This window comes from Carcharodon carcharias, chromosome 4, assembly GCF_017639515.1.
Source record: "Carcharodon carcharias isolate sCarCar2 chromosome 4, sCarCar2.pri, whole genome shotgun sequence".
Classification (NCBI taxonomy): Eukaryota; Metazoa; Chordata; class Chondrichthyes; order Lamniformes; family Lamnidae; genus Carcharodon; species Carcharodon carcharias.
Window position 1 is genome coordinate 193,461,078 of NC_054470.1, and position 16,929 is coordinate 193,478,006.

The following is a 16,929-nucleotide window of genomic DNA, read 5'->3' on the forward strand; positions in this document are numbered from 1 at the left end:
ATGTCTCCTTTTATACTGAGAAAAAATGTAGTTTCAAATCTCTCCCACTCCCCCATATCCTTAAAAGCTGACTTGTTTGCGAGTCTGGCAGCCTAAGTAAAGGTTGGTGGATGCTGCAATGGGAGATCGTTCCGCTCCCAAGATTCATGCCTGTCCTACCATCAGAAATTCATCTCACATGAGAGCTCCCAGTTCAGCCTTGAGTGACCATGAACTCTCCCCTTAGGAGCTGCTTCATAAAGTGCATCCCAGCCAGCACCACACCCTCAGCATGGGCTTGTGAAGTGAAGGCCATGACTGGCCAGCTTGATTGAATTTTTTCAGGAGGTAGCCAGAAGGGTGGATGGGGTCAGCACAGTTTGAGGTAGCCCACGTGGATCTTAGCAAGGCTTTTGACAAGGTTCCATGTGGCAAACTGGTCAGAAAATTAAGAGCTCACAGGATCTAAGGGAGGGTGGCAAATTGGATGCAAAACTGTCTTAGCGGCAGGAAGCAAAGTGTTATGGTCGATGGGTAGTTTTGGGCGACTGCAACAAGTGTTGGTTGCTGGAGGAGCTCCGGCTCAGAATTGATGAGCTGGAGCCTAGGCTCCGGACGCTGTGGCACATCCGGGAGGGGGAGAGTTACCTGGACGCTTTGTTTCAGGAGGCGGTCACACCCGGTAGATTAAGTACCTCAAGTTCGGTCAGTGGTCAGGGTCAGCAGGGTGTGACTGCAAGTGAGGCAGGTAGAGGGATCCTGTGTTCAGGAACAGAGGATCAGCTCTTGACCTTGTCCAACAGGTACGAGGTACTTGCTCCCTGTGTGGATGAGGAACAGGGCTGTAGGGAGGATGAGCCAGCTGACCATGGAACCATGGCACAGGAGGCCATTCAAGAGGGGGGAACAAAAAGACAAGTGGTAGTTGTAGGGGATTCTATAATTAGGGGAATTGATAGCTTCCTTTGTGAGCAGGATCGAAAGTCCCACATGGTATGTTGCCTGCCCGGTGCCAGGGTGAGGGACATCACTGACTGGCTTGAAAGGATATTGGAGAGGGAGGGGGAGGATCCAGTTGTTGTGGTCCATATCGGGACAAATAACATATGTAAAACTAGGAAAGAGGACCTTTTTGGGGATTATCAGGAAATAGGAACTAAATTAAAGAACATTCCTCGAGGGTTATAATCTCTGGATTACTACCCGAGCCACGTGCAAATTGGCATAGGGACGTGAGAATAAGGGAAGTAAACACGTGGCTAAAGGAGTGATGCAGGAAAGAGGGGTTCCATTTCGTGGGGCACTGGCATCAGTATTGGAACAGGAGGGATCTGTACCATTAGGACGGTCTCCACCTGAACCGATCTGGGACCAATGTTCTGGTGCAAAGGGTAAATAGGGTGGTCAACAGGACTTTAAACTAGAAAGTGGGGGGGGGAAGGGAAGGGTAAAACTCCAAAAGTATGACCAATGGGAAACAAAGCAGCAGGTTATCATGTGGGGAGGGCGGATTCAACTTCAAGGAAAGTTATGAAAAAACGGAAAAGAAAGGAGAGCCCAGGAGAGGCTATTAAAGTCTCCAGACCACAAAATAGGACAGAGTGTTTGAGAAGGGCTAGGAATCTAACTTCCAGCACATCAGATAAAGGGATGACAGTGAGAAAGGGGACGGGAAATACAGGACTGAAGGTTTTGTATCTGAATGCACACAGTATACGAAATAAGGTAAATGAGCTTGTGGCACAGATTGAAATTGGCAGGTATGATGTAGTGGGCATCACGGAGACATGGCTGCAAGGAGATCAGGACTGGGAGCTAAATATCCAAGGATATACATCCTATCGAAAAGATAGGCAACTTGGCAGAGGGGGTGGGGTTGCTTTGTTAGTAAGAAATGAAATTAAATCGATAGCAAGAAATTACATAAAATCAGATGATGCAGAATCTGTGTGGTAGAGTTGAGGAACTGCAAAGGTAGAAAAACCATAATGGGAGTTATGTACAGGCCTCCGAACAGTAGTCAGGATGTGGGGTACAAGATACACCAGGAGATAGAAATGGCGTGTAAGAAAGGCAAGGTTACAGAGATCATGGGAGATTTCAATATGCAGGTAGACTGGGAAAATCAGGTTGGTAGTGGATCCCAAGAAAAGGAATTTGTGGAATGTCTACGAGATGGCTTTTTGGAGCAGCTTGTGGTGGAGCCCACTAGGGAACAGGCAATTCTAGATTTAGTGATGTGTAATGAGGCAAATTTGATAAGGGAGCTTAAGGTGAAGGAACCCTTAGGAGGAAGTGACCATAATACGATAGAATTTACTCTGCAATTTGAGAGGAAAAAGCTGGAATCAGATGTAACGGTATTACAGTTGAATAAAGGCAGCTACAGTGGCATGAGGGAGGAGCTGGCCAGAATTGACTGGGAGGTGAGCCTAGCAGGAAAGACAATGGAACAGCAATGGCAGGAGTTTCTGGGAGTAATTTGGGAGACACAGCAAAAATTCATCCCTAGGAAGAAGAAGCATACTAAAGGGAGGACGAGGCAACCATGGCTGACAAGGGAAGTCAGGGACAGCATAAAAGCTAAAGAGAAACCGTAAAATGTGGCGAAGAGCAGTGGGAAACCCGGGGATTGGGAAGCCTACAGAGACCAACAGAGGACAACTAAAAAAGAAATAAGGAGGGAGAAGATTAAATATGAGGGTAAACTATCCAGTAATATAAAAGAAGATTGCAAGAGTTTTTTTAGATATATAAAGGGTAAGAGAGAGGCAAAAGTGGACATTGGGCCTCTGGAAAATGACGCTGGAGAAGTAGTAGTGGGGAACAAAGAAATGGCAGAGGAACTGAATAGGTACTTTGCGTCAGTCTTCACGGTGGAAGACACAAGTAACATCCCCAAAGTTCAAGAGAGTTGGGGGGCAGAGGTGAGTATGGTGGCCATTACCAAGGAGAAGGTGCTAGGAAAACTGAAAGGTCTGAAGGTGGATAAATCACCTGGACCAGATGGATTATACCCCAGAGTTCTGAAGGAGATAGCTGAAGAGATAGTGGAGGCATTAGTGGTGATCTTTCAGGAATCACTGGAGTCAGGGAGAGTCTCAGAGGACTGGAAAATCACTAATGTACCTTGTTTAAGAAGGGAGTGAGGCAAAAGACAGGAAATTACAGGCTGATTAGCCTGACCTCGGTCGTTGGTAAGATTTTAGAGTCCATTATTAAGGATGAGATTTCAGAATACTTGGAAGTGCATGGTAAAATAAGGCAAAGTCAGCATGGTTTCATCAAGGGGAGGTCATGCCTGACAAATCTGTTAGAATTCTTTGAGGAGGTAACGAGTAGGTTAGACAAAGGAGAGCCAATGGATGTTATCTACTTGGACTTCCAGAAGGCCTTTGACAAGGTGCCGCACAGGAGGCTGCTCAGTAAGATAAGAGCCCATGGTGTTAGAGGCAAGGTACTAGCATGGATAGAAGATTGGCTGTCTGGCAGGAGGCAGAGAGTGGGGATAAGGGGGTCCTTCTCAGGATGGCGGCTGGTCACTAGTAGAGTTCCATAGGGGTCAGTGTTGGGACCACAACTTTTCACTTTATACATTAATGATCTAGATGAAGGAACTGAGGGCATCCTGGCTAAGTTTGCAGATGATACAAAGATTGGTGGAGGGACAGGTAGTATTGAGGAGGTGGGGAGGCTGCAGAAGGATTTGGACAGGTTAGGAGAATGGGCAAAGATGTGGCAGATGGAATACAACGTGGGGAAGTGTGAGGTCATGCACTTTGGTAGGAAGAATAGAGGCATTGACTATTTTCTAAATGGGGAGAGAATTCAGAAATCTGGAGTGCAAAGCGACTTGGGAGTCCTAGTCCAGGATTCTCTTAAGGTTAACTTGCAGGTTGAGTCAGTAGTTAGGAAGGCAAATGCAATGTTGGCATTTATTTCGAGAGGACTAGAATATAAAAGCAGGGATGTGCTGCTGAGACTTTATAAGGCTCTGATCAGACCACATTTAGAATATTGTGAGCAATTTTGGGCCCTGTATCTTAGGAAGGATGTTCTAGCCCTGGAGAGGGTCCAGAGGAGGTTCACGACAATGATCCCAGGAATGAGAGGCTTAACATATGAGGAACGTTTGAGGACTCTAGGTCAATACTTGATGGCGTTTAGAAGGATGTGGGGGTATCTGATTGAAACTTACAGAGTACTGAAAGGCCCGGATAGAGTGGACGTGGGGAAGATGTTTGCATTAGTAGGAGAGACTAGGACCCAAGGGCACAGCCTCAGTGTAAAGGGAAGACCTTTTAGAACAGAGATGAGGAGAAACTTCTTTAGCCAGAGAGTGGTGAATCTATGGAATTCATTGCCACAGAAGGCTGTGGAGGCCAGGTCACTGAGTGTATTTAAGACCGAGATAGATAGGTTCTTGATTGGTAAGGGGATCAAAGGTTACGGGGAGAAGGTGGGAGAATGGGATTAAGAAACTTATCAGCCATGATTGAATGGCGGAGCAGACTCGATGGGCTGAATGGCCTAATTTCTGCTCCTATGTCTTATGAATGCTTTTCCTACTGGGGTTCCTTATGGCTCAGTAAAGGGTCACTTGCTGCTCATGTCATATCAGTGACTTAGACTTGCACATAGGGGATTAAGAAGTTTGCAGATGATATGAAAATTGGTGGTATGGTTTATAGAGGAAGAAACCTGTTGACTGCAGGGAGATATCAATGGACTGGCCAGGTGGGCAGAAAAGTGGTAAATGTACCTCAATCTGAAGAAGTATGAAGTAATGTATTTGGGGAAACTGAACATGGCAAAAGAATACACACCAAATGGCAAGATCCTGAGAAATGTAGGGGTGAAAAAGCACCTTAGAGTGTTGCTCTCGGTAGAAGGTAGCACGGCATTTAGATAAGGTAGTCAGGCATTCTTATAGGATACTTTCCTATATTGGCCGATGCCTAGAGTATAAGAACAGGGAGGTTAAGTAAGAATTGTGTAAGACACCAGTTGGACCACAGCTGGAATACTGCATCCAGTTCTGGTCACCACATTATAGGAAGGACCTGATCACACCTGAGAGGCTAGGGGGAGAATTTTAAGGATGTTGCCGGGAATGAAGAGTTTTAGCTACGAGGAAAGATTGAATGGGAAAGGTTGGTTTCTTTGGAACAGAGGAATCTGAAGGGAGATATAATTGAGGTGGATAAGATAATAAGGGGCCTAGATAAAGTGGATAGGGAGGCCCTATTTCCAACAGCAGAGAGGTCAATAACCAGGGACATGGATTTAAGGTGGAATGTTTGGAGGAGGAATTGAGGAGTAAATTTATTCACTCACAGGGTGGTGAGTGTCTGGAACTGACTGCTTGAAAGAGTGTTAGGGGCAGAAACCCTCATCACATTTAAAAAAACACTTGGACATGCATTTGAAGAACCCAAACCTCCAGGGTTACTGACCAAAAGCTGGAAGGTGGGATTAGAGTGCATAGCACTTTATTGGCCAGCTTATACATGATGGGCCAAATGGCCTCCCCTGTGCTGTAAATCTTTCTATGTTTCTATGTAAAGCTCCGTCTACATTATCTCATCAAACAGGGCAGGTATAGCCGGTGTTGCATATTGTATCAAGCCCCCTATACACTGTCCCATTTAGCTGCAGCACTGTCTGCTCATTAATAAGCATGGTTTCTCTGGTGGGTTAATATTTATGGGACTTAAGCTGTCTCCTCTGCTGTGGAGTGGTAGATGCCATTGAAGGATGGTAATGTCATGTGACAAAATGAAAGCTTTTGACTGTAAATTCAGTCAATTTCATAGTGATGGGGGCATGATTCCAGTTGTTGGGTGTGTAAATTGTGTGTAAGTTGGGATGATACCCTCTCACAGCAAGTGTTTGCCCATTAGATCTGTCTGGGGACATTCGATTAAGACCATGCCTGATTTGTACTTCAACTCCATTTTCCTTCCTTTGCTCTCTTATCCTGTTAATTAAAGGGGGGAGAGATAAACCTTGTAACGACAGGCCCATGAGTCAAATGTTGGCAGAGGGAGACAATAATCTGGGACAAAATTAATTGGCGCTTGGGAAAGTCTGGGTTAATAAGTAAAAGCCAGTACAGATGTGTTAAACACAAATTGTTTCTGAGGAACCTGATTGAGGTATTTGAAGTTAGAGAGTTGATGAGGGTAGTTGTAATAAACTTGGTGTACCGGACAGGCTTCCTCTTAGAAACAGTAAACTTTATTTACAGAACTGCTGATGAAATTTGCACCAAGCCCACCACTAGAAAGCTCCGCCCCTAAGATTACTTGCGCTTAGGGCTGATTCATCTGTACAGTCACATGACCCTCAAAACAGTATAAAAGGTTTTACTTACAATCAGTACATCCCTTCCCCTTTAATTTTGTTTTACATCTTTTATTTAAAAGAATATCTTAATCCATAACATGTACAAATACATACAGTTCATGGAATTATAGATTAAGTCTTTGAGGTGGTTTTCTGATTCGGGTAGAGCGATGTAACTCTACGGCTTGATATTCTTCCACTGGATCAACTTGACCAGGAACTACAGCATCAGGGACATCCTTAGACAATGGCAGTTCAGAATTATTTACTTCCACAGGGACATCAGGTATGACTATTCTTTGTCAATCTGGTGCCTCAGGGATTGAAGGTTCAACTTCAAGTTCAGGTGGAGGAACTGATTGCTGGAGCGTCTCTCTACTTCTTAGATAATCCACATGTTTCTGAACAATCCTGTTTTCCGCTTCCATTTGGTATGACAAAGGTCCTGTTTCAGAGACAATTGTACCAAGAATGCATCTCGGTCCAGTTCCAAAATTTCGCAGAATAACTGTCACTCGCACAGTAAGTTTTCAATCTTTACTGTGAAAATCATGATTCACTCCTGACTACTTTGGTTCCCTCCAAGTCAGGGAACAGCAGACTCAATCTTGTACGAAGGCGGCGTTTCATACTGATGTGGTTGACCCTTAAATGCCCCACGAAATAGTCTAGTAAGCCACTCAGTTGTATCAAACAGCTACAAAGTCTCAAAAAAGGAATGAAGTCGGACAGACTGCCCGGCATCCACCTAGGCACTGGAAAGGACAATGGCAAACTCAGTGCAGTCGACCCTGCAAAGTCTTCCTTACTAACTCCCGGGGGCAAGTGCCAAAATTGGGAGAGCTGTCTCACAGACTAGTCAAGCAACAGCCTGACATAGTCATCCTCACAGAATCATACCTTATAGATAATGTCCCAGGCTCCACCATCACCATCCCTGGGTATGTCCTGTCCCACCGGCAGGACAGACCCAGCAGAGGTGGAGGCACAGTGGTATACAGTCAGGAGGGAGTTGCCCCGGAGCCCTCAACCTGGACTCTGGACTTCATGAAGTCTCATGGCATCAGGTCAAACATGGGCAAGGAAAACTCCTGCTGATTATCACATACTACCCTCCCTCACTGAGGAATCAGTGCTCCTCCATGTTGAACACCACTTGGAGGAAGCACTGAGGGTGGGAAGGGCACAGAATGTACTCTGGGTGGGGGACTTCAATTTCCATCACCAAGAGTGGCTCGGTAGCACCGCTACTGACCGAGCTGACCGAGTCCTAAAGGACATAGCTGCTAGACTGGGTCTGTGGCAGGTGGTGAGGGAACCAACAAGAGGGAAAAACATAGTTGACCTCTTCATCACCAACCTGCCTGCCGCAGATGCCTCTGTCCATGAAGTATTTGCTACAATCTTCGGCCAGAAGTGCCAAGTGGATGATCCATCTCGGCCTCCTCCGGAGGTCCCCAGCATCACAGATGCCAGTCTTCAGCCAATTCAATTCACTCCACGTGATATCAAGAAATGGCTGAAGGCACTGGATACTGCAAAGGCTGTGGGCCCTGACAATACAACAGCAATAGTACTAAATACTTGTGCTCCAGAACTTGCCAAGCCCCTAGCCAAGCTGTTCCAGTGCAGCTACAACACTGGTATCTACCTGGCTATTTGGAAAATTTCCTAGGTACGTCCTGTACACAAAAGGCAGTACAAATCCAACCCAGCCAATTACTGCCCTATCAGTCTACTCTTGATCATCAGTAAAGTAATGGAAAGGGTCATCAACAGTGCTATCAAGCGGCACTTGCTTAACAATAACCTGCTCACTGATGCCCAGATAGGGTCCTGCCAGGGCCACTCAGCTCCTGACCTCATTACAAGCTTTGGTTCAAACATGGACAAAAGAGCTGAACTCCCAAGGTGAGGTGAGAGTGACTGCTCTTGACATCAAGGCCACATTTGACTGAGTGTGTCATCAAGGAGCCCTAGCAAACAGAAGTCAGTGGGAATCAGGGGAAAACTGTCCACTGATTGGTATCATATCTAGCACAAAGGAAGATGATTGTTAGAGGTCAGTCATCTCAGTTCCAGGACATCACTGCAGGAGTTCCTCAGGGTTGTGTCCTTGGCCTAACCATCTTCAGCTGCTTCATCAATGACCTTCCTTCCATCATAAGGTCAGAAGTGGGGATGTTCGCTGATGATTGCACAATGTTCAGCACCATTCACGACTCCTCAGATACTGAATGCAGCAAGATCTGGACAATATCCAGGCTTGGGCTGACAAGTGGCATGTAACATACGTGGCACACAAGTGCCAGGCAATGACCATCTCCAACAAGAGGGAATCTAACCATTTCCCCTTGACGTTCAATGGCATTACCATCACTGAATCCTCTACTATCAACATTCTGGGGGTTACCATTAATCAGAAATTGGTGGGGTAGTAAATAGCGAGGAGGATAGACTTAGATTACAGGAGGACATGGACGGGCTGGTCAGATGGGCTGATTAGTGGCAAATAGAACTTAATCCAGATGAGTGTGAGGTGATGCACTTGGGCAGGACAAACAAGGCACGAGAATACACGATGAATGGCTGGCCTGGGAAGTATTGAGCATCAGATGGATCTTGGTGTGCATGTCCACCTGTCCTTTAAGGTAATGGACGGGTAGATAAGGCGGTTAAGAAGACATATGGGATACTTGCCTTTATTAGCTGAGGCATTGAATGTAAGAGCAGAGAGGTTATGCAGGAACTGAATAAAACGCTAGTTAGACCACAGCTAGAGTATTGCTTGCAGTTCTGGAATCCGCATTTTAGGAAGGATGTGATTGCATTGGAGAGAGTGCAAAGGAGATTTACCAGGATGTTGCCTGGGCTGGAGAGTTTTAGTTATGAGGAGAGATTGGATAGACTGGAGTTATTTTCCCTGGAGCAGAGGAGATTGAGGGGGGACATAATTGAGGTGTATAAAATTATGAGGGGCATAGATAGGGTAGAGAGGGAGGAACTTTTCCCCTTAGTGGAGGGATCAATAACCAGGGGGCATAGATTTAAGGTAAGGGGCAGGAGGTTTAGAGGGGATGTGAGGAAGAATATTTTCACTCAGAGGGTGTTGGGAATCTGGAACTCACTGCCTGAAAGGGTGGTTGAGGCAGAAACCCTCAAAACATTTAAGAAGTATTTGGATGTGCGCTTGCGATGCCATGGTATACAAGGCTATGGGCCTAGTGCTGGAAAATGGGATTAGAATTATTAGGTACTTGTTTGACTGGTGCAGACTCAATGGGCCAAAGGGCCTTTTTCTGTGCTTTAGACCTCTATGACTCTATGACTATGAGAAACTGAGCTGGACTAGCCATATAAATATTGTGGCTACAAGAGCAGGTCAGGATGTTAGGAATCCTGTGACGAGTAACTCATCTCCTGACTCCCCAAAACCTGTCCACCATCAAGACAGGAGTGTGATGAAATACTCCCCACTTGCCTGGATGAGTGCAGCTCCCACAACACTCAAGAAGTTTGACACCATCCAGGACAAAGCAGCCCGCCTGATTGGCACCCCATCCACAAACATTCACTCCCTCCACCACTGATGTACAGTAGCAGCAGTGTGTGTACCATCTACAAGATGCACTGCCGGAAGTCACAAGGCTCCTTCGACAGCACCTTCCAAACCCATGACCACTGCCATCTGAATGGACAAGGACAGCATATTGATGGGAATACCATCACCTGGAAGTTCCCCTTCAAGCCACGCACCATCCTGACTTGGAAATATATCACCGTTCCTTCACTTTCGTAGGGTCAAAATCTTGGAATTCCATTCCTAACAGCACTGTGGGTGTACCTACACCACATGGACTGCAGCAGTTCAAGAAGGCAGCTCACCACCACCTTCTCAAGGGCAATGAGGGATGGGCAATAAATGCTGGCCCAGCCAGTGATACCTGTACCCCATGAATGAATAAATAAAATGGATGCAACTCTTTGTTATCCACTTGATGACCCAAATAAGTGACTTCGGTCGCTTGGAAAGCACACTTCTCTTTTTTCAATAGTCCACCAACCTCCAAAAATCTCCTTAAAATCTCTTCTAGGTTAGCCAAATGTTCAGCTTCCATTGATCCTGTGATCAGGACGTTGTTCTGGTACACCACAGCTCGAGGAAGTCCTTGCAGTAGGCTTTCCATGGTTTTTTGGAAAATCGCACAGGCAGAATACACACCAAAGAGTAGGTGTGCATATTGGTACAGGCCCTTGTGCGAGTTGATGGTTACATACCCTCTTGCTGTGTTCTCCAGCTCGAGCTGTTGGTATGCATGGCTCATGTCCAGTCTGGTGTAGGATTTTCCTCCAGCCAGCTTAGCGTACAGATCTTCAATCCTTGGGTTTGGATATTTGACTAATTTAACATCCTTGTTCACAGTTCATTTGTAGTCTCAGCAAATGCGAATAGTTTGATCTAGTTTCATCACGAGGACTATGGCCGTGCCCGTTCTGAAAATTGGACTGGCTGGATTATTCCTCGCTTCTCTAAGCGGCACAATTCTGCATCTACCTTCCCCTTTAGGGCGTAAGGCACAGGTCTGGCCTTAAATAACTGGGGTGTTGTCTCCGAATCTATGTATATTTTTGCTTGTAGGCCTTTTATCTTTCCCAACTCGTCTTGGAATATGCTGTCATACTTTTTTAACTGCTCAGGAATTCCTCCTCTTCTAACTTGACAAATTTCTGACCAGTTGAGTTTAATGTCTTTCAACCAAAGCAACGCAGAAGTATAGGCCCTTCACCTGTTACAACAATCATTGATAGCTGGGCTGTCTGTTGCCTGTAGGTTGCAGGTACAGAGGCGATGAATTTTTCCTCAGTATCTTCATCAGAGTCAAGGGACAGGACATGAGCGCTGATGACCATGGCATATTGGTCGTGGCTGAGTTGTAGATGAAGTGTCATGAGGCAAGAGTGTCAAGAGATAGAATCATACAGCACAGAAGGAGCTCATTCAGCCCATTGTACCCATGCTGGCTCATTGAAAGAGCTGTCCGATTAGTCCCATTCTCCTGCTATTTACCCAAAAGCCCTGAAAATATCTCTCCTTCAAGTATTTATCCAATTCCCCTTTCCAAAGTTACGACTAACACCAAGCTCTCAGAGAGCACATTCAGGATTATAACAACTTACTGCATATGTTTTTTCCTGATGATGCCTTTACCAATTGCCTTAAAACTGATCCCTTTTGTGAGCCAATATGAAGTCAAGATGGCTGATGATAGTAAACCCTCCAATCAAGGTTTCTCTAAACTTTCTCTGCTTGAAGAATGAAGGAGAACAATCCCAAACCCTCCATCTTCTGCAACAAAGTGAAAAACCCAACCTTGGTGCCATTTCACTAAATTTCCTCAGCACCCTCTCTAAGGCCTTGACATCCCTCCCAGAATGTGGTGTCTGGAATTGAACACAATACTCCAGCTGGGCCTAGCCAGTGTCGTATAAATGGTTAGAGTGACTTTTTTCTTTTGTACTCTTTGCCTCCATGGGGAAAGCTCCCCAAACGTTTTGCCAGCATGACTCCATTTTAATGCCTCAGGCATCATGGGCCCCCAGGTGAAAATATTGGGGGAGGGGGGGAACAAGAGTTGCTAAGGGAGGGGAGAGGCTTCAGTTGTTGAGTTGAGGGGGAACAGTTGAGTCTGCCCCATCCTTCACCCCAACTCCCCCTCCTTCACTCCCCATCTCCCCCTCCTTCACACCTGTCTCCCCCTCTTTCACCCCCCCATCCCCCCCCTTCACCCCATCCCCCCCTTCAACCCTCACCTCCCCCTCCTTCACTCCCCATCTACCCCTCCTTCACACCTGTCTCCCCCTCTTTCAACCCCCCCATCTCCCCCTCCTTCACCCCATTCCCCCCCCTTCAACCCCCATCTCCCTCTCCTTCACACCTGTCTCCCCCTCTTTCAACCCCCCATCTCCCCCTCCTTCACCCTATTCACCCCCCTTCAACCCCCATCTCCCCCTCCTTCACACCTGTCTCCCCCTCTTTCAACCCCCCCATCTCGCCCTCCTTCACCCCATTCCTCCCCCTTCAACCCCCATCTCCCCCTCCTTCACACCTGTCTCCCCCTCTTTCAACCCCCCCATCTCCCCCTCCTTCACCCCATTCCTCCCCCTTCAACCCCCATCTCCCCCTCCTTCACTCCTGTCTCTCTCCCTTTCACTCCCATCCCAGCTCCTTCACCTCCCAATTCCCCCCTCTCCTTCAACCTCTCATCTTCCCCTCCTTTACCTCATCACCCACTCCACTCACGATCTCCCTCGTGGGGAGAGTTAATGAAAAGGCAGGGTTTTTCCTGCCCATTCACAGGCTTTTTTTGCAGCAGCAATCGGGGCTGAGAGAGCAGTCCATTTAGCCACACCCACCAAAGTGAAGGTTTAAAGGGGCCTCACCGATGTCAGAAATCAGGCTGAGCTTTATAGCAGCCATTGCTGCCTTCGAGCTTGTGGCTCCAAAATCACGTCTTGCGACCCCACTGAGGGTTGAGACCCACAGTTTTGGAAGCATAGATCCCATTTGCCCCTTTTTCCCTTGAGAACTTCAATCAAATCACCACTAACCTTCTAAATTCCAGGGAATGTGACCCTAACTGTGATATTCCTTCTTGTAATTTAACCCTGTGAGTCCCGATATCATCAACGTACGCTGGTCTCCCTCCCAGGACAGTATATCTTTCCTAAAGTGTGGTGACCCAAACTGCTGACAAATCCAAAAAGTCGCAGAATTTAAAATTCTCCTCCTTGTGCTCAAATCCCTACAAAACCTTGCCCCCATCTCTGTAACGTCCTGTAGCCTTACAAACCTCCGAGAGTTCTTCATCCCTCTAATTATGGCCTTTTTGCGTATCCCTGATTCTCATCGCAACACCACTGATGGCCGTCGCCTCAGCCACCAAGGCTGTGAGCTCTGGCATTCCCTCTCTAAAGATCTCCTGCTCCTCTCTCCCTGTCTTTCCCCGTTTTAAGTCGCTCCACGTACCATATCTGTTTGACCAAGTGTCTGATCCCCTGTCCTAATACCTCCTTATGTGTCTCGGTGTTGAATTATTGTCTGATTCTTGGGCAGCACTTGTGATGCTTTACGATGATAAATGTGCGATATAAATACAAGATGCTATAGTGCTGAAAGGTTCCTTGAATCTAGAGTAAGAAGGCTGAAGACATAATGCAGTTTCAGAGTGGATATTGTTTGTGTTACAGCTGAACTTGGTTCCTGTACCTATGCCAGCATAGTGATTGGCAGCAGCAGAAAAGGTAACCGGCTATCAACTGATGTTCAACATATTTTACACCTCTTTCCATTTAGTGATATTTCTCAATGTTTAAAATTCATCCTCCTGACTAATGGAACATTCTCCTTCAGTTCAAGGTGGCAGGAATCTCACAGTCGCTGATTCAGAAGAGAGTGAGTCAGTTTTACCTTTCAAAATACTATTCCTAATTTTTTCACCTTCCCTCAGCCTCTGAAGGGCATTCTCCCATGTGTGAACCCCAGTGGCAGTTGGGGCTGGGTGATACATCTCTCTGTTATTGGGTTTTGATGGTATCATCATTTTCCCAGAACGTTGACTGCCATGGATCTGTACCTCTGTCTGTCCTGTGCTGGCCTTACACAGTCCACATGGGTCAACTGCACATAGTCCACTAAATCCGTCATCTATTTTATCCTCTCCTATGTTTTCCATCTATCTTTCATTCTAATAATTGTCTCTGTCTACCATCTCTAATGATGTGACCAAAGTATTGTATCTTTCTTTGATGTTACGCACTAATTTCATAGTTTCTCCAGCCATTTCCAGATTAACTCATTAATCTTTCTATCTGTATTGGATATGCAGAACATCATCCTTTTTTCCACGTCCCTGTCTATATCCCATGCCCGCAGACGTGGACATATAGGAGGTTTCATCACATGACCTCAAAACCTTGATTGACACCCCATCCACCACCTTAAACATTCACTCCCTCCACCACCGACATACAGTAGCAGCAATGTGTACCATCTACAAGATGCGCTGTAGCAACTCACCAAGGCTCCTTTGACAGCACCTTCCAAATCTGCGACTCTACCACCTAGAAGGTCAAGGGCAGCAGTTACATGGGAACACCACCACCTGCAAGTTTCCCTCCAAGTCACTCACCATCCTGACTTGGAAATATATCGCCGTTCCTTCACTGTCGTTGGGTCAAAATCCTGGAACTCCCTCCCTAACAGCACTGTGAGTGTACCTACACCACATGGACTGCAGTGGTTCAAGAAGGCAACTCACCACCACCTTCTCAAGGGCAACTAGGGATGGGAAATTAATGCTGGCCCAACCAGCGAAGCCCACATCCCGTGACTGAATAAAACAAAACCCTTCCCCCCTACCCCAGCGCTCCTTCTATTGGTCAGCCTGCCTGTCCATTCTCACATGATGCAGCTTTTCTGCACCAATCAGAAGGCAATCAGACTTTCTGTTATCCCATTGGATGATACTTGACTGTCGTCAAATTGCCCATCTCCCCCAGTGCATGCATAACGAATAAACAGAGGGGCTTCAGGAAAATGAGGAACAAGCACACAATTTTCAGGGTAAACATTCCTCTTTCCTGTGGTTACCCTGCACTGAAATTCTTGCTACAATTATAATCAGCTCTGATCCCTGTCTCTCTTGTTTCAGATGTAACCTATGCCACTGTGAACATACATTAGGCACGATCATTATCAGTGAGTACTGAACCCGTGGGACTGAGGCTGTACTATTTCTCCACTCAAATTCAAGGGAGCATCGCAGGACTGGCCAGCTCTTAAACTCGATATACCCATTCTGGTTTAATCTCGTATAATGTATCTCTACATCCATGTCTGTCTTATTTGTTAAGAGAAAGAAAGACTTGCATTTATATAGTGCCTTTCACAACCTCTGGATATCCCAAAGTGCTTAACAGCCAATGAAGCACTTTTGAGGTGTGATCACCGTTCTAATTATGGAAAGGTGGCAGCATGTTGTGCATAACCAGCTCTCGAAGACAGCAGTGTGATAATGTCCAGATAATGTGTTTAAGTGATGTTCACTCACGGATGAATATTGGCCAGGACGCCAAGACAAATTCCCTTCTCTTCTTCGACTTGTGGCTTTGGGATCATTTACATACACTTTGAGGACTACGGGACCTCTATTTAACGCTCGTCCGATCCCTCCAACAGGGCAGCACTGCCTCAGCACTGCACCAGACTGCCAGCTTCAATTCTGCGCCTAAGTCTGCGAGGTGCAGGAACCCACAACCCCCCTGACTCAGAGGTGTGATTACAGTCCGCTAAGTCACAGCTTGACATGATGGCGGCTCATCACCAGGTTGTCAAGGGCAATTAAGGCCGGGGAATAAATGCTGGCCTTGCCAGTAACTCTCAAACGTAACTCTGTTTCTCTCTCCACAGAGGCTGCATGATCTGCTGAGTATTTTCAGCTCTTCTTGTTTTTATTAATAGCTTTAATAAACTTGCAGAATGGGTAAATAATTAGCAAATGAAATTCAACACAGATAAATATAAAGTAGTAGGTTTTGGGAGGTCACTTATTACTTGGGGGAGGGGTGCAAGTCTAGGTTGAAAAGAGGAACAAAGAACTCGGAGTACAAATACACCAATTACTCAAGCTGAGCTGCAAGTTAGCAAGGCCATAAAAAGCAGACCAAACATTAGGCTTTATTTCTAAAGGGATAGAATTGAAAAATGAGGGAGTTATGCTAAACCTGTATCAAACCTTGATTGGACTGCACTTATGTGCAGTTTTGGCTGTCATATTATATCAGGATAGGATTGACAGCTGGGTCTCTTTTCTCTCGATAAAAGAAGGTTGAGAGGTGACCTTAAAATCTTTAAAATTCTGAAAGGTTTTGATAAAGTGGTTACAGAGAGGATGTTCCCTCTTGTGGAGAAGAGCAGAACTAGAGACCGAAGGCACAATTTTACGCCGATTGTGCTGGCGCATGCCTGACCCAATTGGACGGGAAATTGCGCTCGATGACATCGGGCGTGCGTTCCGACATCATAGTGCGCTCATGTGATATTTTGGTTGGCAGACGTGTGCGGGTGTCAGAGCCACACCCACCGTCAATTAGGAGGCCAGTTAAGGCAATTGGAAAGGCACTTGGCCAAGATTTCACATTGCCCATACTGTTTCGCACTCATCGCACAGGCCAAACAGGCAGGCGGAGAGGCTGACAGTTTACAAAACCTCTTCCACAGTGTGGGGGATAAAAAGGGTCAGCAGCATTGCCCACGTGAGTGGTGAGGAGTTTTGGAGATAGTTTGCTGCTGGTTGCTTATTGGCACTTGGCAGCTTCATCTCTGTTTGGGGCTTCATTCTTAGCATTTCCAAGCATCATTTCAGGACTCGTAGGCGTCTCCAAAGCCCCCGGAGGATTCAGGCTATGTGGACCCTTCAGACATCAGACAGCCTTCTGTGACCCTGGTAACGGGGATTGTGGAGATGACAGTAGCTCTGTTCAAGCGGGTATTGACTTTCATTCTTTTCTGTACAGACGTGACTGAGTGAGCCGGAGACTTTG

At 46.3% G+C, this 16,929-nt stretch overlaps 1 long non-coding RNA gene across 1 annotated transcript; it reads left to right on the forward strand.

The window, feature by feature from the left end:
* The first annotated feature begins 13,575 nt into the window (after positions 1-13,575).
* On the forward strand, positions 13,576-15,874 carry LOC121276748. Its single transcript, XR_005942741.1, has 3 exons — positions 13,576-13,629; positions 13,739-13,780; positions 15,039-15,874. It is a non-coding gene; the product is annotated as an uncharacterized LOC121276748 (long non-coding RNA).
* Positions 15,875-16,929: the final 1,055 nt, after the last annotated feature.